The sequence below is a fragment of the Oreochromis niloticus genome, linkage group LG1, assembly GCF_001858045.2.
Source record: "Oreochromis niloticus isolate F11D_XX linkage group LG1, O_niloticus_UMD_NMBU, whole genome shotgun sequence".
Lineage (NCBI taxonomy): Eukaryota > Metazoa > Chordata > Actinopteri > Cichliformes > Cichlidae > Oreochromis > Oreochromis niloticus.
Window position 1 is genome coordinate 3,258,457 of NC_031965.2, and position 27,335 is coordinate 3,285,791.

Below are 27,335 nucleotides of genomic sequence, written 5' to 3' on the forward strand. Positions count from 1 at the left end.
GTCCATGTTTACAACTTAGACTTGCATGAGCAATGGTCCCATAATGCAATTTGTTAGTGATATCAGAATCCTGAGCTTTGACTTATGTAGTTAACATCAGCTACAGCAAATACGATGAGTTTAGTTTAGTTTAGCCCAGCATTTTTATTTAACATCAAAAGAATCTGATTAAAAGTTATTTTTAAGATTGTTAAACATTGCTATTGCCTTTCAATCTAAATGTCACTGAAACAAACAGCTACACAGAATGAAACATTTAGGATAATTGACACATTAGCAAAATATGTTCATTAGTCTACTGGAAAAAATGTATATATTATACCTTTAAGTCATTGATCATATTTATTTATCAATGCTGAAGGTTATTTAGTTGTAGCTTTCATTTCTAGTATTTTTACTTTCACAATTATAGTCTTACCGTGAAATAATTCTTTGTATTTTCAGGCAGAACAAAATTAGCAGATTAAAAAGCTTCTTTTAAAATCCCTAAAATATTAAATGTTAAAGGAATTAAAACAGTAATATACTGCAGCTTTAAACAAAGAGAGTTGCTTTGTGCATACCTGTGTCTCGTGCATTTGAACCAGTTGAGGATGTCGGTGCATCGGGTGTAGTAAACCTGGTCAAATGGATGGGCATAAGACTCCTGCACAGTCACTGCATAACTAGAGGAACAGGAAAAAAACAGCTTGACAGGATGAATTTCTAATTCTGGATAAACTTTTGTCATTATCAAATACACGAATATTAAATGTAATATATTAAAATACATTTTTGTATTAACTGCAAACATCAAATATAACATAAATGTAAGTCCAACTTCACAATAGAAACCTTTTTTTTCCCTCAACTAGTCAATAATATCCAAAAGCAGGTTATTAGGATGTCAAGCACTGATCTCATTATAAATACAACAGTTAGAATAAATCTAATTTTTAAATATGAAAAATGTTTAATAGCCATTGAGTCATCTGGGGAAAAAACATTTACTTTCCTTAAAGTTCACAACCGCTCAGGTTGTTTTTAAGAAACTCATCTTTCTTACCCTCCGTAGCTGGCAGCGAGCTCGCTCTGTGTTTTCATTGTGTTGAACAAAGGTTACTGAACTGAGTCTAACCTTTAGCGAGAAGTCAAAACTATAATAATCATCAGCGGTAATATCCATTTGCACAATTCCTACTGATTACACAGAGACATTATCGATCACAGCACCTGCACTTTCCCTAGCTCTCATCAGAAACGGCATCGTGCTTTTACCCAACATACTGCTGAGTGCTGAGACCACTCAAGCAGTCACATTACCATCTCTTTGAATTTACAGCCTCGATATGTCCCCAGGAGTAAACCTTTTCCCTTTTGCATTTGATTATTGGCAAACCCTCAGCTTTGATTTGTGGCCGGCAGTCCATTAGTTCACGGCAGTATTTCTTTTGTTAAATATCATTTTGAATATTGAATAGACTCAACTGGGGAAACATACCTCTCCCAGTGGCTGCACACATTGGGATCATCGGGGTTTAGGGGTGACACCAGGGAGCTCAAACCACTCAGGCTGAGCCACAGGAGAGCTTGGGGAGAAACTCCATCGGTACCCATCGTCCTCCTCCTCCCTCGTTTCCTCCCTCTGTCCTCAGGGAAGGAAACGAAAACAGTGAGGAACACGAGTTCACCATTTATACTTTATGTTTTGATAACTTTTAACACGTCTATGCTGCTTTTTGTCTCTTCTGCACTGGATTTAAAAGGATATTTTGACAGGAACAGTTACAGAACACTACCAAGATTAACATTTTTTAAATACATAACTGACATTGTATATAATCTACAGTCATTTCCACCCAAAATTTCAAATGATGTCATTCACCTAGCTGAGGCCCAAATACATGGTGGTCTCAACAGCTCACTGTAACTGTGTAACTTACAGAAACACATGCGAATAGCAATAGCTTGTGACACACAAAGTGAATTTTAATATTTAAGGAGAATAATGGTGTAGTTCTGAGATTTCCCCTCCACCACGTAAAGGGTTACACAAAACCACCCTTGTAATGATTTTTCCTGTGCTTGTTCTGAATCTTTGGAGATTGAATTGGGGATAAAACAGGCTCGTCTTAGCTGGGCTGGCTTGTTAAAGCAATGGCAGAGAAACATGTTCAAATGAATGGTAAGTAGCATATTGAGCAGAATAAGAACAGGTTTTCTGGGGTATAGGAAAGTTAACCCTCCTATTCAAAGAGCAGCAGGGATTCCTGTAAGGAAGCCCATAAAGCCCAACAGTAACATATATAAATCAATCCAAAAACATCCTTTCTCAAACCCTAATATTGGATATAATAGGTAAGATATACTGGTGTCTTTTGAGTGTTTGACTTGTAATTTCACTTTAAGCATGAGAAGGAGAAGACAGACACATAAAGAAAGGTTACTGTGTTACTGTGTGTTCAGCGTTTGCACATATGATTACATAAACAGTCTAAATAAGGATGCAGATCGACCCATTTAGTGCCAATTGACATGCGTCATAAAGCATCCATTCGCTTGACACCGTTTTTGAAAAACTCGCCTTCTTGTGAGCAGTTGGATTTGTATCATTCAACTCAACTTTAACAAAGAGATTCACGAAAAACTCCAAAGACACTCCAGTGGCTGATTTTGCATGAGCAACCATGCTTTGTATTTGCTCTAAAAACACCACAACATCTTGTCTTTATGTATTTATGTATGAAAGTGAACATCTACCATTCAGTCTTCCCTCTAAACAAAAATGCTTAGCATTAAAACAGGCTTTGCAACTATTCAACATATGATTATTCAAGAAGTGTGTTCAAACTAGTATAAAGTGTAATTACGGTAATTTGCAAAAGTGCTTCAGAGCACTGATAAAATATTTGTGACACGTGCTGAAAAACTGACACACGCCAGAACGACAACTCGATGTCAGATTCAGTGGGTAAAGTCACGGAACAAAAAGAAACAAGAAAAGCACAACGAGGGAGTAAATACTGACATTTCTTAAGATGAGAACGATATAACAACCAATTCACAAGGTAGCAAAAGTTGTGTTTGGGGCGATCCACTGTAATTTTCTGTACAGCACGGGAAAGACAGAAAAATACATATCAAAAGAAAAGAGTGTAGAAATGCAGAAATCTCCTGTACTATGCAAAATTAAATAGTAGAGCAAGCTTGCAATGCTGAGAACGCCATTGAGGAAATCCAACAACTCATTGTAGGGTCGTGTGTCTGTCACTACAACCATAAAGGAAACTGTCATTTATTCCCTAAAAAGTGCAAAAATTGCAGAATTTCAGTGCCCATAAATTACACTAACATTAATTTAGTGTAATTTCTCACCGCTAGATGTATCGCCTTTGTTATGCAATGGTACAATTCAATGCAAAAAAATATCCAGCACAATGATTACCACAAGTTTTTCCTGTCAGTCTAAACTGTTAGCAGCCTGAGAGGATGAACGTCTCCACCGAGGAGCCTACATCCTCTGAGTGTTTGCACAATTAATGTTTTCTGGGAGCATTGTTGATGGCAGCTGTGGGATGACAGTGACATAGAATCCAACAGCAGACCCTTTCCTCATGACATCAGGCCTTTTCAGAGGCGCACACACTGACAGCCCAGGAAAATCACGGCGATGATGAATGGATAAATGAGTGACGGAGGTGTTGCAAACCAATTTCTCCCAGCCACCCTGTCATGTAAAAGAATGACAATTGAATGTTCGTTTGTGGACAACTGGTGGAGTGTTCCCATTAGTGTGATATGAGCCGTGCCATGAGAAGATGCTGAGAAGTCAGACAAGCAAGTTTTTGTTTTTTACAGATGTCTGCTATGTGGACATTGTTGCAGACAGCTGTGACTACACTGAAACAGTGAATAATGAATGGACAGTGATGACATTAGTTTAATGTCAACAGCTACATCACTCACATCCGAGATGGGACAAATTGGTCAAGTGTAATAACAAGAAAAACATATAAATGGATGAAACAACAAAGCTACCAGTGATTAAAAGACAAGATAACTAGGTTTTCTTCCCTGGTGCTGATTTCTTTTGTAACATGGATAACACAGACGCCTGTTCAGCAGAAGTGACTCTCATGCTACATGGGTCTGTCACCCAGTTTATTCCCTTCTGTGCTTTATAATTCCTCCATCATTCTGCTGGTAACATTACAGAAAAACACATAAACCCACTAATTACATTTTGTTACTCCTCATTCCAAAATGGAATCAATTCATTTCACACAACACTCCATAAGTTTTTTTTTAATTGCTTGAAATTGTTGCAAACGTATTAAAAATAAAAACAAAAATATAACACGTACATAAGTATTTCCAGCCTTTGCCATGACACTCAAAATTGAGCTCAGGTCCATCCTGTCTCCACTGATCACCTGTCAGATGTTTCGCCTGTGACAAATTCAGTTGGTTGGACATGATTCGGAAAGGCATCTTTCTATATAAGGTCCCAGAGTTGACAGTGCATGTCAGAGTTCAAACCAAGTGATGAAGTATGAGGAACTGTTTGTAGACCTCCAGTACAGGAATGTTTCAGGACACAGATCTGGGGAACGATGCTGAAACCATTTCTGCCCTAAGCACACAGCCAAGATAATAAAGGAGTGCCCTCAGGACCACTCTGTGAATATCCTTGAGTGGGCGAGCCGGAGTCCAGACTTGAACCTGATTGAACATCTCTGAAGAGATACGAAAATAGCTGTGTGCTCCCCATCCAAAATTAAAGTGCTTAAGAGAATCTATAAAGGAGAACAGGAGAAACTGCCCAAAAAAGGGGTGTGTCAAGCTTGTAGCATCATACTCAAAAAGATTTGAGGGTGTAACTGAAATTGGATTTTACCCCCCCACAAAACGTGACCATCCAGAGTAAAGACCAGGCAGCAGAGCAGAGAGTGGCTGGCCTCTCTTAGAGATGGGGTGAGGACTTTGGCCTTCAGGCCTTCTCTGCTCAGGCTGCTACTCCCGTGACCTGAACTCGGATAACAGGCAGAAAAAGGATGGATGGATGTTTGTCCTCAAATATAAAAAGTACTGCAAAACTGCTGTGTAGTGATACTGTGTATCTTGATAATATTTTATACTCCTTTTCTTTACCAGGATAGTGTGCTTCCTTTCACTTTACATTCATTCATATTATTAGGGCAAGCACACGGAGTCCTAAAGCAGTCGATCAATAAAGTATTGATACAGGAACCAATACAATATATTTCCATACTGATATTTTATCCTGTCCTATAATGCTAATGCTTATATGTGGTAAAGGTAAACATGACCCAGGCCAATCAATATACAGAGCACACACACATGACCTCTAACTGTGAAAGCAACCAACACACTGTTTAAGCCATTAGGAAAAGTTAAAGTATTTTCATTTTAATATATAACCAAAGCTAAACAAAAAATAGCATAACAAGGGTTGAATTTTAAAGTATTGCCTCATTAGAATATTACAAATATCAGAATAAAGAAGTGTTACCTATGGTGCTGCTTACCTTGAACAAGGTTGGGTGTGATGGATGGTGAAATGTTGTCAAACAGATTTCTATTACAGGAAAAAACGACCCACTATTGGATGGTGGTGAATGGACCTCAGAATGCCTGTTTTAAGACAAAGACACAAAAAAACAAATATTTATTACATAAATGAAGTTGAACAGTGAGAAGAAGATTTCATTAATTTCCTTCTAGGACAACAAGAACGGAAAATGTATGTTCTTATATGCTTTCACTGGATGTTTCATCCCTCATACTTTAGTTTTATCAAGTGCTCCACCACAACGTCTAAATCATCACCTTGTAGTCAAATGTACATAAGGACACCAAAACTGCAAAGAACTCACTTCCTCTAATTAATTCAATTTCAGCACATACATTTGAGCTTCCATCTGATATTCCTTAGGATTAAACTGTAAGATAAGTCAAAACCATCAAACATTCAGTCAGCAATAGTTTTACCTGAGCTCTGTCATATTTTATCAGTTTTATGAACATTAAAAACCATCAGAACCAAAGAACTACAGTAATGTGAATTATAACGTGTGTCTGCAGTAAAGCGGTGTGTGGATATACAGAGCTATGGGATAGTTTGACACACTTTCAGTAGATTCTTATCCCTCATAAAGCACCATCATTTAGGTGTCTGATCAGCCCCGAATCATTCTGCACACATCCAGCAAGATTTATATAGATTTGTCTTCAGCCAAAGGTACAGCGAGGAGTCTTAAAACAAAATGAATGGGTGTGTGCAGAACAGGATCGACTCCATGCCATGAATAAGATAGCAGCTAGTGGCAATGGCTAATAACAAAACAATAATGCTAATGCTAGAGGTAGATGGAAAACATTAACAGTCCTGTCCTGCCTATAGTGTTCATTTAATAGAATAACACAATAGTGTCTAATAATTACTGTTTCTCTTAAAGTACTAGATTGAAACTGTGAAACAGTCTACCAGGAACTAGACAGAACCCTAAATTATAAACTGAATTTGATCTGCATTAAATATACAACCTTTTTGGACTTTTTAAACTACCTAATATTTGTACAACTAGGATTCCACTGAACTATCAGAAAACTGAGAAGCTAGCCAGGGCTATGTAACTACATTGTAATAACCATTAATTTGACAGATTCTTGTTACTTTAATATGATATACACACACATACACACACCCACATCGTGCCAAGAGAAAAACTGTGGTACTGCATGAGGAAGTCAGGAGTGGCAGAAGTATGCGAGGCTTGTGCAGGACATGTATGAGTGTGGTGGGGTGTGGGGCAGGAGTGACACATGGGTTTAAGGTGGGAGTGACTCTGAGCCATGTTGTTTGCAGTGATGGTGGACAGGTTGATAGATGAGGTCAAACAGGAGTCTAATAATTATGTTTTTGCCTCTTTCATCCCTTTGTATATGATACGCCTTGATGATGGATACCCAGTAGGATTGTCTTTTATGCATCATGTTCCCTCCATTTAGGCTGGAATTGGTTTGATGTTTAAAGGCACACAGTGATGGAAAAACAACAACAACAAAAGGAACAAGCCTGTTTTGAAAATGTGAGGAGCAGAAAGTGTGCAAGGCGTAGAGCGCGTGAAGGTAGATGAGTTTAAGTACCTAGGCTGAACCATCCAAAGCAAAGGACTGTGCATAAGAGAGGTAAGTATTATTATGTGAAAGGGAAGGTTAACAATGATGAACAAATGATTTGATGCCCCCTGGTACCCCAATCCAAAAATAACAAGTCTAAGGTAATAAGACAGAAAACATGATATGCAAGAGAAAGAGAGCATATTTCTCCCGACTTGGTTTCTCTTCATTGGCTCACTGTTAAATTCAATTCAATTTAAAATCCTTCATCTCACATATAAGGTCTTGAATAATCAGGCCCCATCTTATTTTAAAGATCTCATAGTACCATATCACCCCGATACTACAATTCACTCAGAAGCTGCTGGATACTCGTGGTTCCTCTTCTGTGGAACCAGCTTCCAGTTTTGGACTTGGGATTTTGATCAGGTGATCCTGGACCCTGCCTTAGTTATGCTCTAATAAGCTTAGGCTGCTGGGGGCACTCTGTTTCCTTGGGTCTTTTCCCGTGTTGTAGTTGTGTGTCTTATTTTGAAAGAAATATTTACGCATTACCATAGCGACCAGAGAGCATTAAGGTGCAGAGAGGAGGATGTTACTCTCAGTGTTGTTGGTGCATTTCAGGAGGACGCTGCTAATACAGTTACACAATTACACAGTGAATTTGCATTTATTATTATATTTACAAAATACCACAGTTTTTGTCTTGGTCGTATCATTTTATTTTGTTGTATTTATCTGCGACACCTTAAAGGCCGGTCCGTAAAAATATTGTCTGGCACTAAACCGGTCCGTGGTGCAAAAAAGGTTGGGGACCGCTGGGTTAAATGCACAGAACTGTGGCACGTTTTCCCATGATTCTAAAAACTTCATATCGACTGCTGCAGCTTCAAAAGCTGACATGAAAACTAGTTTAACGGCAGCAAATTGAAGTAGCTTTTTTCTAATTATTGCACTTCAAAATTAACTGAAAAATGAAAACGACTTAATATATTGGTTTTGGAAGCATCTGCACCTCTTCAGTTTGCCTATCGGACAAACAGAGCCACAGAGGATGCCATCGCCCTGGCAACACACACCACCCTCACTCACCTGGAGAAAGGGAATACATATGCAAGAATGCTCTTCATCGACTACAGCTCGGCATTTAACACCATCATCCCCTCAAAACTTGCCACGAAGCTCGTCGACCTTGGGCTGGGAACACCGATCTGCAGATGGATTCTAAACTTCCTCACAAACAGGCCCCAGGTGGTGAGAGTTGGTAAGCACACTTCCTCATCACTCATCCTTAACACAGGTACGCCACAGGGTTGTGTGCTTAGCCCCCTCCTATATTCCCTGTTCACACACGACTGTGTTGCTAAACATGAGTCCAACATCATCATCAAGTTTGCTGATGACACAACCATCATAGGCCTCATCACAGGTAATGATGAGACGGCCTATAGAGAGGAGGTGATGGCACTGTACGAGTGGTGCCTGGAAAATAACCTGACTCTCAACATCAGCAAAACTAGAGAAATGATAGTGGACTACCGGAAACGACCAGTCAGGGAACACCAGCCCATCCACATCAACAGTGTCAAGGTCGAAAGGGTCAGCAGCTTCAAGTTCCTTGGAGTCAACATCACTGAGGACTTCTCCTGGACCCTTCACACAGACACTGCTATCAGGAAAGCTCGCCAGCGGCTTTACTTCCTGAGGAGGCTGAGGAGGTTTGGCATGAACGCCAGCATCATCTCAAATTTCTACAGGTGTGCAATTGAGAGCTTGCTGACGAGCTGCATCACAGTTTGGTACGGAAGCTGCTCTGCCAGCAGCCGTAAATCACTACAGAGGGTGGTGAAGGCAGCAGAGCACATCACTGGCACGAGGCTTCCTGCCATTCAGGACATTTATCACCAGCGATGCCTCCGTAAAGCACACAGCATCATCAAGGACCACAGCCACCCAGCACATCAGCTGTTCTCCTTGTTACCATCTGGCAGACGTTACAGGAGTCTGTCTGCTCGGACTACAAGACTTAAAAACAGTTTTTACCACCAAGCCATACGACACATCAACCACAACACTTAAACACACACAACACAGGACTCAGAAGCTACCCTGCAGCTTCACAAGTACTCTGTTTAATCTGCACTGGTCACTTCACTTTATTGTTATTGATATTTATATTTAAAAAGTGCAATACTGTAATTTTCTGCTGCTCATTCCTGTGCAATATCCCATCTGCCCTCCCGTCATATTTCTTTTCAAGATTTTCTTATTTAATCACTAGTGTACATATATTTATATTTATAGATACATATATATTTAGTCATCTTTTCTCTTTTACCATGTCTCTCTAATATTTTGTTCTTTACTATTTTTCTATTTGTTATTTTATTTTATTATATTATATTTTATTATATTTTTTCCTACTGTATCATGCTGCTGAGAGACCGCTGCTCGTCAAACACATTTCATTGCGATGTTGACCCTGTGCTAACTTGCATATGACAAATAAAACTGAAAACTGAAAACTGAAACTGAAACTTTAGTTCTTAAATCTTCTGCATAATACATTACTGCCTTTTTTTCTGTCAGTGACATGTGTTGGCTTTGTTTTCAGTGGTTACTGTTTCTCATAACGACAAATTCAAAGTGACAGAAAAATCAATAAAAACACTGTTTTTGTTAGTAACAATATTTCCCCAGCCTTGATGAATGTCTCATCATGAGCGTTTTATAGCGCAGCGCTATCAGATAGTGAGGATACACAGAGTTGCAGGGAAGAGCTACAGACACTAGTATTATGAGTTTATAGAGGAAGTGGATCTAATTTATTACGCAGCACTGGGGAAACATACAGGCATACACTGAAAGTCACAGCTATATTTAGAGGTTTTCTAAGGATTGTACTGAGAGACAAATGGCAGAAACGCTCATGTGTCATACATCTTTGTTCTTTTGCCATCAGATTCTGTTGCGTACCTTTAAAATACATCATTCGAAGATGCCCATCCTATTCACCAAGTTTTTTGTCTGTTTTTGTCTGCTGCACCTGAAGCATTTACAAGCCATCCAGAGGACAACATTTGAGGTATGTTTATGATTTTTTTTTTTTTTAAATGACCCAATTTTTAAAAATGAAGAACCACTGGAAGCCCAAGTCCAAAAACACAAACTGGGATCTCTGCCTGAATCACATCCATATAACTGTAATACCTGTCAGCATCCTGAAGTTCACATCCATGAGTAGTCAGAGGTCATTAGTAAATTTTTACCTGCCACAACAGCATAGCTGGTATTGCTATGTTCATGGAGACACGCTCTGGAGCAGGAATTCACGTAATAATGTTGTAATGACTCGAGTTGTCATCAATCAGTATATTGAAGGGTGTCATGGCTGGTGCAATTTCACAGCAAGATCATCTCTGGCTATATAAGTACTCAGTATTCCTGGGTCGAATAATATAAATTTTTAAACACAGTCCTCATTTTGATCTGAACTACACACCTGTAAAGTTTTCTGAATGTATCTTGCTCAGTGGCTCTGCAGAGACGGGGAAACATAAAGCACAGCAAGTGTCTTCAGGTTCACATTTTGCCTTAAGGACACACAAACACAAAGTAAAAACAGTACCAGCTCCACTACTGTGACTGGTAAAGACAGTTTATTATGTTCTGTGTCATAGTTCTGTGCCTACCAACAATCTGTCAGGCTGCACACAAACCAACTCAAGTTGCAAAGTATTAAATATTGTTTAACAAACAGCTTTCAAACAAAACAAATTCAATTCGGTCTGGAATGTTTTCCAGTTATGGTGAAACCATGAATGAATGTCTGCTTTTGACTTGTGATTTTAATTCTTTTTTATTCTAAAAATTCAAGTGTGACCTTGGTGGATTACTTTGTATAGATCAGTGATGACAGGGTTGGGGTTGTAAAAGCTGCATATGCAGGTTTTTGTGGAGCATGAAGTACAAGCAGGTTTTTATTGGAAAGAAAGAAGATTCTGTTACTGTAACCAGAAAGGAAACATTCACAGAAGACGGCAGGAATCCTAAGACTTTCATTTACTTAGCTGCACACAAACCAAACACGTCTTTCACAGTTTCACAGTAATTAAAGTACACTGTAAAGAAATCTGTATTTTAGCACAATTTTTCATATATATTTTACAGAACACGGCTGTTATTTTAAAATATGTAAAATATCATTAAAATTTAAAAAAAAATTGTCTAAAAATTAACATTTCCAATGTAAACTAACATGAAAAAACTGCACCTGTGAATAACTTGCAGAGCCACTGCTGACATTGCACATTGTATACATATATATACATACACTTTGCAGGAACCCTTTATAGATATATATGACGTACCAGCCCGTGAGTCGTTTGGTACCGGGCCGCGAGAGTTGAGGCTCGGTTGTGAAATTGATGGTTCTCAGGGTTTTTAACGTTATTTTTTTTATCGTTAACTCGGTTTCCCTGGGTCTTTTCCCGTGTGTTATGAATAAATCTTCTTTTTTTGGTACTGGTACTGGATTTGTTTTGTTGTATTTAGCCGCGACACATTAATTAAAGCTCGCTTGTTGCTTTTTCAATCTGCTTACTGTGTCTTCTTCTGGGTCTTCTTCTCTGGACTGCCACAGCTCCCCTGTGATTGAAACTTACAGTTTCCTGACAGTGAAAAAAGACCATTCAGCGGTCTCCAAGTGCTCTTTGGAGACTACTGGTACTTGGTAATTTAAAGTCAAATGATGGCAGAGCAGCGCACAGTTTACTACTAGAGATGCTTTTTATGTTGCAACAGCAGCAAGAATTAAAAAGCTAAACTACTGTCAGCTACCTAAATGACACAACCTAATATCCTTGGAGGTGAGAAATATTCAAAATTAATATGAGTATAAAACGTATTTCACAACTAGAAACTATTCTTCAGAAAAGAGATAAGACTTGTTTGTTGATAATAATATTAATAATTGGGCATTTTACTAATCAGCACTGTTAGCAGTTCACTTCAGCTCTGCAAGTTCAAAGCTGTAGCTTAAAAAATAATACACAGCTTTTACTATGATGGTGGAGGTGGTGTGTGGTAACTTAAGTGACCTATGCAGCCCGTCCTCTTCCTCTGTCGCTGTGCCTTTAAGTGCTAAATGCTCAACTGGCAATGCATCAATCTGTGAAATCACCCTAATCCACCCAATCACCCTTCATCTCGCCTTGATCAATGGTCACCTATAGACGAAGGGGAGCTAAGGATGGAGGGGGTGGTATTGATGGTGATGGAGCCTGGTCAATAAATTGATCACTTTAAGTCCCTTCTATCTTTAAAACTCGCTGCTTTTGTTGATTAAGGGGTTCTTGCATTTCACTGCAAATGGATTTCAAATATTAGCTCTTATTAAACTTGCTAAACAGGCTGAACAACAGCACAGAAATCTCTATAGGTCACACAATCAACAACATGAGGAATATAGCCATCCCTCTGCTGATCCTCTAATGAGCAAAATTACTTGAGGGGTAGACAAATCCCAGGAAAAAAGTTCCAAAGACATCCAGCAAATGACCGCTTCAACGATATCCTTCTTGACCTCATAAGAACTTCTCAAGGGAATATACCAGGTCATTATTTTACATCACTGCATCTTGATGAAGTTTTCATCAATGAAGGAATCATTAAGTATGTTTAATTATGGCAGCAAAATTTTCAGAATAAAAAATACCTAAAAAAAAAGAAGTCTTTTCATAGGCTAAGGTTTTATCCTTTGGCTGTTTTCATTTCATTCCACCTGAAACAGTTACTGACTGAAACAGCCGGTAACACTTCCAAAACTGCAGGGCCAAAAGAACGACCCTGGAGTCAAATGTTTTGGGTCACAGACATCACAGGCTGCAGTGAGATTTAAAAACACTTCAGCATAAACTGAGAATTTTAGCTCTGTCAAAGCTTAAACTAGTGAGTGCATAACAGGCTTGTACCAAAGTAACCCTGATGGTATTGATCATATCCAAATAGAAATGAAGCACAACACATTTTCTGCAGTATCAATATTTAAGTATCAGTTGCACTTTTTCGCCCTCTTTCCTTATTGGTAGTAAGCGCCCGCACACACGCGCACACACACACACACACACACACACACACACAGAGCTGTGTGACATTGTCTGAGGTTTTTGATCAAATCAAATCCCTTTTATTGTCACGTCACATTACTGGTATACTGGTTCAGCACATGTGAGTGAAATTCTTGTGTGCAAGCTTCAAAAGCAACAGACGTGTGCAAAATACAATAACATAAGAAACAAAGCAAAATATAATATTAGGAATATGAGAATTATAAGAATAAATAAATGTACAAATATAAGAATGTATGCACATTACTGAATATGTCAAGTAAACTTCACAACCTCAAGAGCTCAGGCTTTAGATGAGCTTTAGATAATGTACATATTACAGCCTTATTATACTTCTTATGTCTTAAATGGTGAAATTTATTGAATATTGAGATTTTTGAAGGTGTTGTCACAATAGAACAAGAGAGAGACTGCGTGCCTGGTTCTGGGACTTGAAGGATGTGGTAGGAATCCAATTTCTCAAGTCAATATCAGCTTCATAACAGTGAGGCCAAGAGAAATGTCAACTGACTGGAAACTCTACAGTTTTATCTGAGCTTGATTAGTTTTTATCTGCGTGCTCCTCCCATAAGCTTTATTCCATGTATCACAGTCAAAGGTGATATTGTTGTCATGATCACTGTATCCTGTAAAACAAGGTGGGATGGTCCTCCTTAACAAAGATTCGTTTGCAGTATGCTTCTGATTTGACGTTACATTATAAGGCGATGCCACAAGACTGTGCGCCATTCATATGGACAAAATCTGGTTCTATGCTTCATGCAAATGGAAAAATTTATTAAGAAGCATTCTCTCATTCATAAAGAACATTTTTAAATTGTCATATTTATGTATGTGCATGCATTTTTTAATTTGTGATATGGTAAATGGACTTACTCTATAGGGCTTTCTACTCTCACCGAGCACTTGGAGCACTTTTTACAACAAGCATCATTCATCCAATCACGTGCACTTTCATATAGGCATTTTTTCTATACCCAAGTGTCATGTCTAACATCTGCATACACGGTCACACTCAGATGGACGCATCAGGGGAAACTCAGAGGTTAGTATCTTGTCCCAGGATACGCTGACATCCAACTGGTTAGTCTCAGCTGCCCCAATATGCATAATGTATATATTTTTATTATACATCCATGTTTCTGGCTGACCCCTAAAGTGACCAAAGAAAAAGAAGAAAAGAATCACAGCAGAATTTACCAGAGTCATTTATATAATCCTCCCAGTTCATTTGGTCTTTGGGACATTTAGTTTAACTTAGTGTATAATAAGTCATAGGAAAGTCATTGTTTGTAGCTCACTTTCAGTATCAAGGACAATGGAGTAATAGCTTCTTAGAAAGAACACAGCATGCAGGCCAGAATGAGGACAGTGAGTGAGTGAAAAGCATCTGTCATCTATGTAAAATGCAACACAATAAAACATCACAATGCCCTAAATTGGCAAAGTCTAATGTGAAACACTGAGATAACCTGCTCCATCACATTCGAGAAATTCTGCTAGTGAAGCTGCATAAATACAGCCGAAAAACTGCATAAAAACTGTTGTACACTGACAGCAGCTGACAAGGTTTGGAGACTCTGCCAGTGTCATTTCTCACACTCTTCTTTAAATATAATTGTTGACAGAAAACATAAACACTCTCTCAGGTTTTACGCTGCTCTGCTCTTCTTCAGATTCTTAATAAGGCGGCACAGAGTGTTTGATTATTTTTTAATTATGTTACAAATAAAGCCTACCTGCCCTCGCAACATCATTCACTGGGAAAATTCACTTGTTACTTAAGCACAAGGGTCAGAAAGAAAAAATGAATCAGAAAAATAACAAATAAAATATTAACTAAGAAAAAGGGTGTATAAAGAAGGCAAAATACTACACTATGTGCATGTGGTTTCTATATTTAGTAAATACAGAGGGTGGGAGTGGGAGCAATAATGCATACACATGTATGTTTTAGACAGTTTAGCTTGACTAACATCTTCCTCCTCTATGAAGTCAGGGTGACTGGCCAGTGGAGGACTCTTCAGTCTATTAAGCCATTTCCTGTCCCCTCTTTGTTGAACCATCTCCCAGTTTGGATTCAGGAGACAGACACCCTTTCTACTTTTAAGATTAGGCTTAAAACTCCCCACCAACTCTCTATGTGTTTATACACTTTGTATTTATCCATTCGCTTCCACTTATCCTTTTCAGGGTCGCAGCTGTCATAGGGCGAGAGGCAGGGTACACCCTGGACAGGTCACCAGTGTGTTGCAGGGCTAACACATAGGCAACCACACTCACACCTATTTAGTGTTTTCAATTAACCTAACCCCACTAACTGCATGTCTTTGGACTGTGAGAGGAAGCCAGACTACCCGGCGAGAACCCACGCAAACACAGGGAGAACATGCAAACTCCACACAGAAAGACCCCGGCCTGATGGCGGAATTGAACTCAGGACCTTCTTGCTGTGAGGCAACAATGCAAACCACCGTGGCACCGTGCTGCCAGGACTTTGCACTTAATCACTAGTTATTTATCACTGCTACTCTTCTTGTCTTCCTCACTCCCGATCACAGCTCTGCTGGATGTTTCTTCCTGTTAAAAAGGGAATGTTTCCTTCCCACTGTGCTTGTTCTTAGGTGTCAATAAAAGAATGTAGTTGGTTGAGGTGACTGTTATTTGTGATTTGGTGTCATATAAATAAAATTTAATTGAACTGACAGCTTTGAGCTAAATGCACATTGCAGCATGCTGGCAATGATCATGTTATCATTACAATGTTCAGCTTAGTGTTAACTGTACAATTAAGAATGCTTGAATGTAAGATGCCATTTTGACATGTTGCTGCTGCTAGATTGTTTAAGCATTCCCAAGTAAATGTCTCACATTTCAAAGTAATTTGTCTTAAATGTGTTGAGGTATTTAACTCACAGTGTTCACTGGTGCATATCATGTCCAGACATCGTTCAGTCTAGACCAAAATTAAACAGAATCAGCCAGACTGCTCTCAGACACATTTGGCCAAAGATGTAGTCACATACTGATTAGCACACAGGGTAATCTGACAGATTTCAGTAGGCACATGTTACATCTTGATATTACAGGTAAATTCTAGTATCATCCATGGTGTAGGACTCATGACAGGATTTGCCATGTAATTTTAGCTATCCGTTTGAATTTAATCTGATTTGTTTAATTCCCTAAACCTAAAATTAGTTCAAATGAAACCAGTAAGTGAAAGCAAAACTCAAAAACACAAGATTATACCACAAGTCCCATTTAGCTGTATGTTCATACAGTGCTTTATTCTATACACTTTAAGCAGTTTGCCACATCCAACAATTTCGAACCAGTTAACCTTACATGTATGTTACTGGGTGGAAGCTGGAGTAATCGTGTGTGAGGCAGCGGTGCTAAGAAATGCATCACCGTGCTGCTGGTTCACTGTCCACTGCATTATAAAGTGTGTAAACCTGTTGTCAGAAAAATGTAATGTAATGTCCTCCCGATTGCCATACTCCTTTTGTCCTCTGGGGTTAAAAATGACCCCCAGGACAACATGAGGGTTAAATGATCCAAATAATTTTTTTTAATGCTTTGTGAGTTCTTTATATTATAAAATCACAAGTCAAATATCTCACTTGTATTAGTGTTTCAGCTCCTCTATTACTAAGCAACCAGATTTTCAAAAATAGCCTCCTTAAAACAGCCACTGAACATTTGACACTTTGGTCAATCTTAAATGACCATAAATTAGAGATTAGTGTACAATAGCACAGTTACCGTTTCCATCATGCTTTTGTATGGGCATACAGTTCAACTGAAGTATGTTGTAGGTAATGTTAGGTGTGCAGATATATGTGTTAAAATTAAACAGCAGATCACAGGTCACCTAGTAACCAGAAGGTTAGTGGTTCAATCCCAGTCTGCTCCAGTCTGCATGCCAAATATCCTTGGCCAAGATACTAACCCAAAGTTGTTCTCCAATGAATCCATCAGAGTGTAAATGTGTGTGTGAATTTAAGATAGGAAGCACTTAGTAACAGCTTAGAAAAAATGCTTGTGCAAATTGTAGAAAGAACAAGTTGTGTAAAGTGCTTTGAGTGCTCAGAGTAGGAAAGCACTATAAAAGAACCAGTCTATTTAACAAAATTTCATATATATGTAAATATCTACAAAATGCATAGAGGAGTCACTGCTTACACTAGCCTTAAGTGTGGTACAGATTTTCTACCATTTGGAAAAAGAGTATCCCCACAAGACAAAACTACAACAGTGTGCTGAGAAGGACAAACAGACCCAGATTCCGTAAAACAGACTGCACAGACAAAGCCTTAATATTTAAATGTACCAAAACACATTACAGCATTAAAACATTGTCTAGTTTCAGCAAAAATACTAAGAGATGTCTAAATGCTTTAGTGTTGTAAAGCAAGTGTATGCTCTGCGTGATGAAAGAGGCTCTGACTGAAGGTGGATATTTATAGATCATTTTTGCAGCTTATCTTCTGTTCATATGCTCAATTAAGCCCATTAAACATAACAGTGTTTGTACAACTGATGGCAAGTGCTGTACACCAGTAATGGTTCCTGTGGGAAGCTACAGTATCATCATGACACAGTGCCATCTCCTTCTTCTGCTCCCAGTTTAATGCTTTTTCCGGTGATTTTACCGACACTCAGGTTGGTCACAGTTCTGCATGTCAACACAACATATGTTGGCCAGTCTTTCAGTTTTTCCATTCAAACGTATTGTTTTGTCTTGAACCAGTCTTAAAGCAATGTTTTGTTCTCATGAATAACTTTTGCATCTAAAGTTGGTTTGTGAGTGTCACACAGGGTGAATTATTACAAATCTGAAGTGCAGCGTGTCCAGCTCAGCCCATTTTGCAGCAAACTTTGTGAACACTTGAAGGTCTTTGAAGTTCTTGAACTTGCAACATTTAATCAGCTGCGCAAATTAACTTTGCACATCCTATACTCACTCAGTGTGATGTGATTACCACCACTGCCTTCACATCATATGTCACAGTTACCTACAATTTAAAATTTTTACACATTTGCATCCTTTGGCCTCATGTTTTATATCCTGCTTTTACAAATTTGAGGTCTGCAGGTATATTGCAAATAAATTACTCATATAATATGTTTCCAACTGGAGAGGCAGCACACTGTACACAGACCATTTCTATGCTGTTCCAAACAATCTAATTTTTACAGGTTAAAGCAAGAGAAATATAAGAAAACTCAAACTGAAGTGCCAACAGACAGGCGCTGCAAAGTCTAGTTTGTACCATCACTCCCACCATCATGAAGAGAAAAATAAAATCCCCTCAATAATTGACCTGCTTCTGCAGATGACATATTGAGCATGATCAGTATGATACATTAGTGAAAACATCCAATCTTTCCAAGTATCTCGCAGTGTTAATTTATATACAAACTAGTACACATCTCGCAAATGAAAACAGGATCAATGTACAATACTGCATAATGAGCACAAGCTGTATAATGACTGCTGCTTACTTTTCTTTTGAACGTATGCCTGAATGAGGTTGCGGTCTGCAGATCATAAATAGTTGATGTGGTCTTAGTCTCACACATACACAATAAGGAGTTGCAGAAACACGGGTGCCCCAGTTTCTGATTTTCTATTATGGAGACTCTCTCTTGACCAAAAATACTGAAGTGGACTGAAAGAGGCATGGGCAACTTAAATCAGAACAACACATTTGGCAAAGGCTGGCAACAGTGACTGATATCACCTGTGTCTATCACATATGGCCCAGAACATAAAATAATAAACTCTCAGAGACCATCAGTGCAAGTGTTCTACTATTCACACTGCAAGTTCCACCTTCTTTGTTATGCTACTGTATTTAAATCAGAGCACGCATCCCAGACTTAAAAGGTATTTATGTCAAAAAGTATAGAGAAGGAGGTGAAGGTGATGAAGGCTTTTATCAAGGTCTGCAAGTACAAACAACTGATGCAAACACTTGACATCCCAGCAGGAACTTTTCCCATGGGAGTGTTGCAATGCCAGCTGTGTGAATCATGAGTGAAGCCTGTCAGGCAACGGAGCCACTGTGAGGTATTTGTGAAACCCAGAGACTCGTAGATCACACAGCTCACTCTCTCTAATCAGTCAGACAGGCTGGTCCCCACCCTACCCACGTTAACATTGATTAGAAGTGTAAGTATGGTGCTGATTAAGCACAAAGCTTTAAAGGTTCAATCAGGAATGTATCTTATCATATAGATTTTATGTAAACCTGCATAGTATATCGTAAAGCTATTTGACTTTGACTTCTTGTAGAATACCACTTTGGAACTTCCCCAGCTGATTATAACCTAAAGTGGCCTAGAGGCCAAATTTAGCACTTTTAGACACAAATCTTGCCCAACAAGTCATCACAAAAGGCACAATCACAATACACTCATTTCACATTACACCAGTAATCAATTGATGAAATTCATTTTGAGTACTTATTTGGTCTTTTAGACCTGACTCCTACAGATCGGTCGAAGAGCTCCCAACATTAATTAATGCTTCAGTTTTAAATATCATCAACCTATCTCTATTAATATGCTACGTACTACATACCTTTAGGGGAGCAGTAATTAAATCATTACTTAAAAAGCCAACACTTGACCCGTCTTAGATTATTTTAGGCCAATTTCCAACCTTCCTTTTCATCTGCAGTTGATCAGTTTCAGAGCTCATCACAGCACAGAAACAGCAAACAAAAAAATGAAGGTTACAAATGATCTTCTTATGGCCTCTGACAGTGGACTCATCTCTGTGCTTGTCCTGCTAGACCTCAGGTCGATACTGTCGACCATAATATTCTATTAGAGTGATTAGAACATGCTGTAGGTATTACAGGTACTGCACTGCAGTGGTTTGTATCATATCTATCTAATAAAGTTAATGATGGAGTTCCACTGGGTTCAGTGCTAGGACCAGTTCTGTTTACATTATACATGCTTCTCCTTGTCAGGAATGTTGTAAAAAAAAAGACCTGGATGGCCTCTAACCTGCTTCTAAATTCAGATAGAACTGAGGTTATTGTACTCAGCCCTAAAACTCTTAAAAATATGGTATCTAAACATTTATTTACTCTGGACGGCCTCCAGTAACACTGTGAGGAACCTTGGAGTCATTCCAACCAGGACATATGTTTTAGTGAGCATGTTAAACAAGTATATAAGATTTCTTCCATTTGCACAAATATCTAAAATTAGAAATATCCTGTCTCAGAGTGATGCTGAAAAACTAGTTCATGCATTTATTACTTCCAGGCTGGACTACTGTAATTCATTATTATCAGGATGTCCTGACTAGAAAGAGAGAGCAGATTTCTCCTGTATTGGCTTCCTGTTAAATCCAGAATTGAATTCAAAATTCTGCTCGTCACATACAAGGTCTACAAGGCAATCACACCCTGTCATATATTACAGACCTCATAGTACTGTATCAGCCCAATAGAGCAGTTCACTCTCGGACGGTTGGTTTGCTCGTGGTTTAGGCTATTTAAAAGTAGAAAGGCGAGCAGAGGCTTTCAGGCATCTCTTCTATGGAGCCTGCTCCCAGTTTGGATTCAGGAGATAGACACCCCCTCTACATTTAAGATTAGGCTTAAAACTTTCTTTTTTGCTAAAGCATTTAGTTAGGACTGAATCAGGTGACCCCGACTCCTCCCTGCTGCTTATGTTGTAGGTTTAGGAATTACCCCTGGCTACTTTTTTTAACAATGCAGTTTTGGTAGAAATTTGAATAAACATTCACTGCAAAGGATGCATTAAAGGGCTAGAATAGGGAATCCTATGTTATGGACCTTTAAACGATTGCAGCTTTATAAAAAAAAAAAAAACAGTTTCAACATCTGCAGTAAATCTGCAATTTGCAAATAATAATGCACAAAATTTGGGTGAAGGGAGAAAGTAGTCTAATGCATTCATTCCACTCAACATGCAACATAAAACAGTTATTAAAGCCCAAATATGTGTCCTGCTGTTGTTCCAAATGCTTGGTAACACATTTGACCATGAAAATAACAAAGCTTGCTTGCTAGAGCCCACTTCAATTACAAACTCTTCTTTACAATGAGGAATAACGAGAGTCTAATCCTCTTTTTTAGGTTTCAAAGCACTAAATTGTTTTCAAGCAAACAGCACAGAGGCCTTGGACTGCTGAGTCTAAGTTGGAGTTAAGATAAAAATAAAAAAGTTCAGTTTTTACATTTAATAGTGAAAGCTTGCATCTGTCCAAAACAGACTGCACAAGGACTCCAACTGTGGAGAAAAAAAAGTGGTCAAATTTATTTTGTAATGCCTTTCCAAACTGCAACACAGCAAATACAGACATCACCTCGGACTAATAGGCTTCAGTGAACATTGGGAGAAGCTTTGAAACATGTACAGCATGCAGACTCTGCTGTTATGGGCGGAGCTTTACTTGTTTTGTAGACGTCAGCTTTTGATTTTTCTCACAGAGATGCAGGTTTTATTGTATGATGGGTTTATCTTTCCCCTTGGCCTCACTAATTTGACCTCACGCACTGGGTTGTGTTTGGGCTGACCTAGCATAAAATAAACTCATCTCAGACTTGCTTTTGGTTTTACAGTTTGCTACATTTGCAAACACTCCCCAGACCCACAACACATGACTGGATGGACAGCGGTCAGCTCAGGTCTAAAGAACTAAGGGAGGAGACATGGAAGACAGTATAAAAAAAATCTAAGAAATTATTTTCCTCATTTGTTTTAATCATCATACAATGTATCGCATTTGCAGGGCAAAATGGTAAGAAGGAAAAATCTTTTGGATTATTTCATGAAACCCAAACCATAAACTTGCAGAATTAGCCATCTCCAAGTGTTTTCAAATCACGTTGGCTTTATTGCCAGTATGAGAATAAAATAACAGTTAAAATGTTATATGGTTGGATTTGGGGCATTTTTGGATCCATGCTCTGTTGTTTCAGATCCTGCACCAACAGTCCCAAAGGCAACACTAAAGGAGTTCAACATGTCAAACTTAACAGGTGTCATATTTCTACCCTAATCAGAATTTCATCAGTAATGAAGGATGGCAGTTTTGTAATTGGTCTATCCTCAAAATTTCTTAGTTTTGTTGTGAAGACAAACATCATCTGAAAATTAACTGTGACACAGTGTCTTTGTTTTATGTGCTAATTTACACATTGATTATTATCTTCTGGCTCATGGTCGACTGAACAGAGCTGGGTAGAGGCTCATTTTTGGTTAGTGATTAGTGGTCTGCATGTTCCTCCTATGGTCTGCAGCTACATCACCCTCATTAAATTGACTTGACAGAGGGTTGGTAAAATTATCTGTTTTGGCACATGTACTCCAACCCTAAAGTTTTGTCTTTACTATGGCAGATTCCTGGTATTGAGTCTTTGTGATGTCTGACTGCACCACTGTAAGACCAGCACAGGTAATTATCCAGAGAATAATAATGTCCGCTGCCTGCTGCACGCTTTCCCCATGTGCAACTACTGCCCCAAACCAAATTTCATGCAGTAATAGAAGTGTAATAAGGTGGAGACAGGGCAATAATAGGGTTATAGAAAGTTATTCAAGTTATTCAACAAGTGATATCAGAGTAAAATACAATTAATTAGGGGGTGGCATGGTGGTGCAGTGGTTAACCATGTCACTGTACAGTAATCTAGTCTAATCCAGTGTGGGGGATTTGCATGTTTTCCCCGTGGGTTTTCTTTAGGTACTCCGGGTTCCTCCCACAGTCCACAAACAAGCATGACTTTAGGATAAGTGGTGCTTCTAAACTGCATATAGGTGTGAACATGAGCATGAATAGTTGACTGTCTGTATGCACTGGTCCTGCGGCAGATTGGTGACCTGTGCAGGGTCAGCTATTTGCATAGTACGGTAATTTACTGGTAACTGGTGTTAACATCCTAGCAATAAAATGCTAATATCTACACATTAAATCTTACTACCTGTAAACATATGTTTATCATGTCCATCCTTTAACAACTGTTCACATAAGATAGTTACATAAATATTACTTTATAATTAAAAGCTAATAAGCTTCTATTACAACAAAAAGGCCCCAGTATCCTCACAGTACTGTAAGAGCTACAATAAAAATGTGAAGAATATGTTAAAGTCTGCCTTGAGCAAGCTATCCTCAAAATCTGAGTCTGAGTGCAAAGGGATCTAGTAGGGAAGGAACACCCTGTGGCTGCTCTCAGTAAGCAACAGCACTTTGGCAGAGTGGAGAGGGGGGAAAAAGCATTTGCTGCTCCTGCCTTATGGCAAAGTGGGCTAAAGAAAGCTCTGTTCAAGAACCTTTAAAAGACCAAATATTTGGAAGCAAAGTGGAAGAAGGTTCTGGGGGTAGCACAACAGCAGCAGCAAAATATAGAGATTCTCAAGGAAACCCCACTGCACTAAAAAAGAGCTACAGCATGGGTTCAACTGTTCTCTCTCCCAATAAACAGCAATAAACAGACGACAAATATCTTTCAAGTATTTCTTGTTGGCGTCAAAACACCGAGGCCTATAGTATGAAGAAGGATTTAGGATTTCTGAGCCAATTCCAGGTTTAATCCTGGGTTTTGGTTTCATTACTGTGGTTCACAGCTGGATATGAAGATCATTTTGTTTACCATTTTGTTTTCATTGTTACTTTATGTTCAAATGCTGCCAAAAGAAAATGTATAAAAGCAGAATTCATTTAAAACCTTTCAAGCTTTTACAGACAGATCCTGTTTTTGTGCCCGGCCAATGTCAAATCTTATCTTGCTGGTTTGTGCAAAATCAGTGGTTTGCAACATTTTGTAAACCATCTGTATTAGATGCACCTATGTATCAATTTCAAGATCCTATGTTCCCTCATTAACGAGTTTTTCCATTTACAAGATTTTAAGAAAACTTGACCTCTTAGATAAAGGTCTCTGAGATTTAAAGTCAGTTTTAGTAGATGCACCTGTGATATCAATTTGAAAACTCTATGCTGTCATGTTCTTGAGTTATCATATTCATAATCTCAGGTGTTTATGCCTGGCAGCATAACGACAGTACACCATGAAAAGTTGCGTGTTTGTCCCATTCATCATAAAGGGCACTGCAAACACTTGACATATCTGATTTAATATCACCATTATTTCAAGGTGCAATATCAGAAAGGGTCAGGTGTTTGTCCAAAAATTTAAAGGGCAATTGGCCAGGTCTACACTTTCCATGAGTTGTAGTTTTTCCCTATCAGCACAATTTTGCAAAACTTTGTAATTCCCTCTAAGCACCCGCCCAGACCTGTGCTATAAAGTTCAGTGTTCAGAGGTGGTCCACTCCTTTGTGCCTATTGACAGACAGTAAAAGGAGTTAAGCCAAGAGACTGCAGTCTAGTGGTGATATTCCTCTGGGTGAGCTGCACACATAAGAAGGCATATCAGCACTATTTGTAAAAAGTCACACACAGCCCTGCGAAGGACGGTCCACTTGAGATAAACTGGCTAATAATTGATCGTCACAGAAATGAATGGAGGGCACTGGGATTAAAGAAAACCCTGAAGTTATTTTGTGTGCGTGTGTCCTGTGATGGAAAGACAAGAGTTAGGTCAAGTTCAGACAGACTGTGGGATTTCTTTAATGGGAAATGCACTTTCTGCATAATAATGTCCGTATCGCTAAATTTACTCACAGAGTCACTGCAGAGTTTTCAGCTCTATCTCAGTTTAAACTTTCTGAATGGCTCTGCTGTCAAAGCATATGGCAGGAGTTTACAAAGTACTTGTCTTGGCCTCATGTTAAAATTTGGCCTTGTCTTAATCTTTTGGAAAAATTATCCAGTATTTGAAAGTGCAGCTTCAAGTTTCAGCACCACCCATATGTAGTGAGAGATATAGTCTGCCTTTCATCCAGATCACATATGTAGCTGCAGGCTGTTAAAACAAACGTCAAAAAAGAAGCTAAAATGATTATTTTTTATTCATATTTATATGAATAAAAAATAATCATCAGTTAAGATCACTATAGTCAACTATAGAAGATTTATTCATTTCCAGCCTATGTAATTTATATTTAGATGTTTCTGCTATGGTAGAGCACAGCATCACGCCTTTCCACGTGCATGCACGGAAAACCAGAGGTAGAGAGAGCAGTAAGACCTCTAGATAGAAGAGAGCAGGCAGCTACAAGTATCAACAATATAACACTGATGACATGAGACACAGCATGACGAAAGGAGTTGCTGGCGATATGTTCATATTTTACAGTATACTGATGTTATTTCAAAACATACATACAGTGAAAAAGAAAGTGTTGGGAGTCCTGTAAAAAACAAGTACAGCGGTCCCTCGTTTATCGTGGTAGTTACGTTCTAAAAATAACCCGCGATAGGTGAAATTCGCGAAGTAGCCAACTTTATTTTTTACAATTATTATAGATGTTTTAAGGCTGTAAAACCCCTCACTACACACTTTATACACTTTTCTTAGACAGGCACGAACATTTTCACACTTTTCTCTCTTGTTTAAACTCTCAAAGTTCAAACCTTCGTAGAAAAATAAGTCCAGTATTATAGAACGAAACCAAAGATCAAACCTGTTTTCAGGTCCAGAACATGGGAATAGAGCAGCTGCCAGAGAATTAAACATCAATGAATCAGTGGTACGGAAGTAGAGGAAGCAAAAATAATGAGTTGAGTAAAGTTTAACTTATCTGATGGTTTTGCTTCACTTAATGCGCCTTATAATCTGAAAAATGCAGTAACTTCTACCTTCCTTTAGCATGTCCAGAAGTCCGACTTTTTGTGCGATGGTTAGCATCTTCCTACCGCAGGAGCCTTTGATGGTGCAAAACGTTTCGTCGACATTGTTGTTTGTTGGGGAGAAAACTTACAAACATACAGTGCAGCACTTCAGAGTCACACTGCTAGATTTATGTAAATTTGACAAGATGAACGCATTCTGTACTGTACAGGAGACACGGCACAGAGATTGATTGACAATGGTCTACAGCTGATCAGGACACAGAACACAATGCGCTGTAAAAAAAAAAAATCATGCAAAATTGCACACACAAAAATCCGTAACCCGTGGCGAGGCCACAAAAGGTGAATCGCGTCATAGCGAGGGAACACTGTACACCAAAAGTTTTTAGAACTACCTTTGTCAGCAATTTCAGTCTGTCACATCACTGTGGAGGACTTTTGGATCCTCTTCTTTACAATGTTGCTTCAGCTTATTTAAGTTTGAAAGCATTTTTCATGCACGATTCTTTGCATGTCAGCCAAGTTGCAGTCTCGACTTTGAGTCATTGATTTGCTGGTGTGCCTGGAATCACTGTCCTGCTGCGTGACCCAATTTCTGCCAAGCTTTAGAAAGAGACAAGGCCTTGGTCTATGGAGGACCACAAGAGCCCAGATCCTGTGGTTACAAAACTCCAAATCCTCACAACTCCACCACTGTGCTTGACAGCTAGTATGTGCTTAGTTTGGCTTTCACCAAAAACACCTCTACTTTGGCGTGATCCACCCAAAGGACATTGGTCCAGAAGTCTTATGGTTTATTCAGATGCAATTTTGCAAATCCAAGCCGTGCTGTCACCTTCTTTTTAGAGAAAAGAGGCTTTTTTTCCTGTCAAACCTCGATAACATTCACAAAACATACTACTACTTGTACATCCCATACAAAGGAAATGCTACAGACATCCTCCTAACAACGCTACTGATGAAAGTAAAACGTCAATTGTGCCAGACAGAGCTATGTTACAGCAACAACAACAACTTGTATGTTGGAGCACTACTGTGCATGCCATTAGAATGAATAACAGCCACCTCACATGCCATTTAATATATTCAATTCAATTCAATTCAATTTTATTTATATAGCGCCAAATCACAACAAAAGTCGCCTCAAGGTGCTTTATATTGTACAGTAGATAGCACAATAATAAATACAGAGAAAAACCCAACAATCATATGACCCCTCCACTCGTTAAAACAATACTCCTCACTGTGGCAGTGTACTTGTTGAAATAACGTTGCATCTCTGTAGGTACCAGGAAACATGATGAGACTTCACATGACTGTTAAAGATTCTG

General features: G+C 38.7%; 1 long non-coding RNA gene across 1 annotated transcript in view; it reads right to left on the bottom strand.

Moving 5' to 3' along the window:
• Positions 1-477: 477 nt before the first annotated feature.
• LOC112847681 (uncharacterized) overlaps positions 478-27,335 on the bottom strand; it is a 43,138-nt gene continuing 16,280 nt past the window's right edge. Inside the window, exons 2-4 of the long non-coding RNA XR_003221390.1 lie at positions 5,529-5,634; positions 1,481-1,624; positions 478-665 (exon numbers count right to left, since the gene is read on the bottom strand). This is a non-coding gene — a long non-coding RNA (uncharacterized LOC112847681). The remainder of the gene's footprint in view (positions 666-1,480; positions 1,625-5,528; positions 5,635-27,335) is intronic.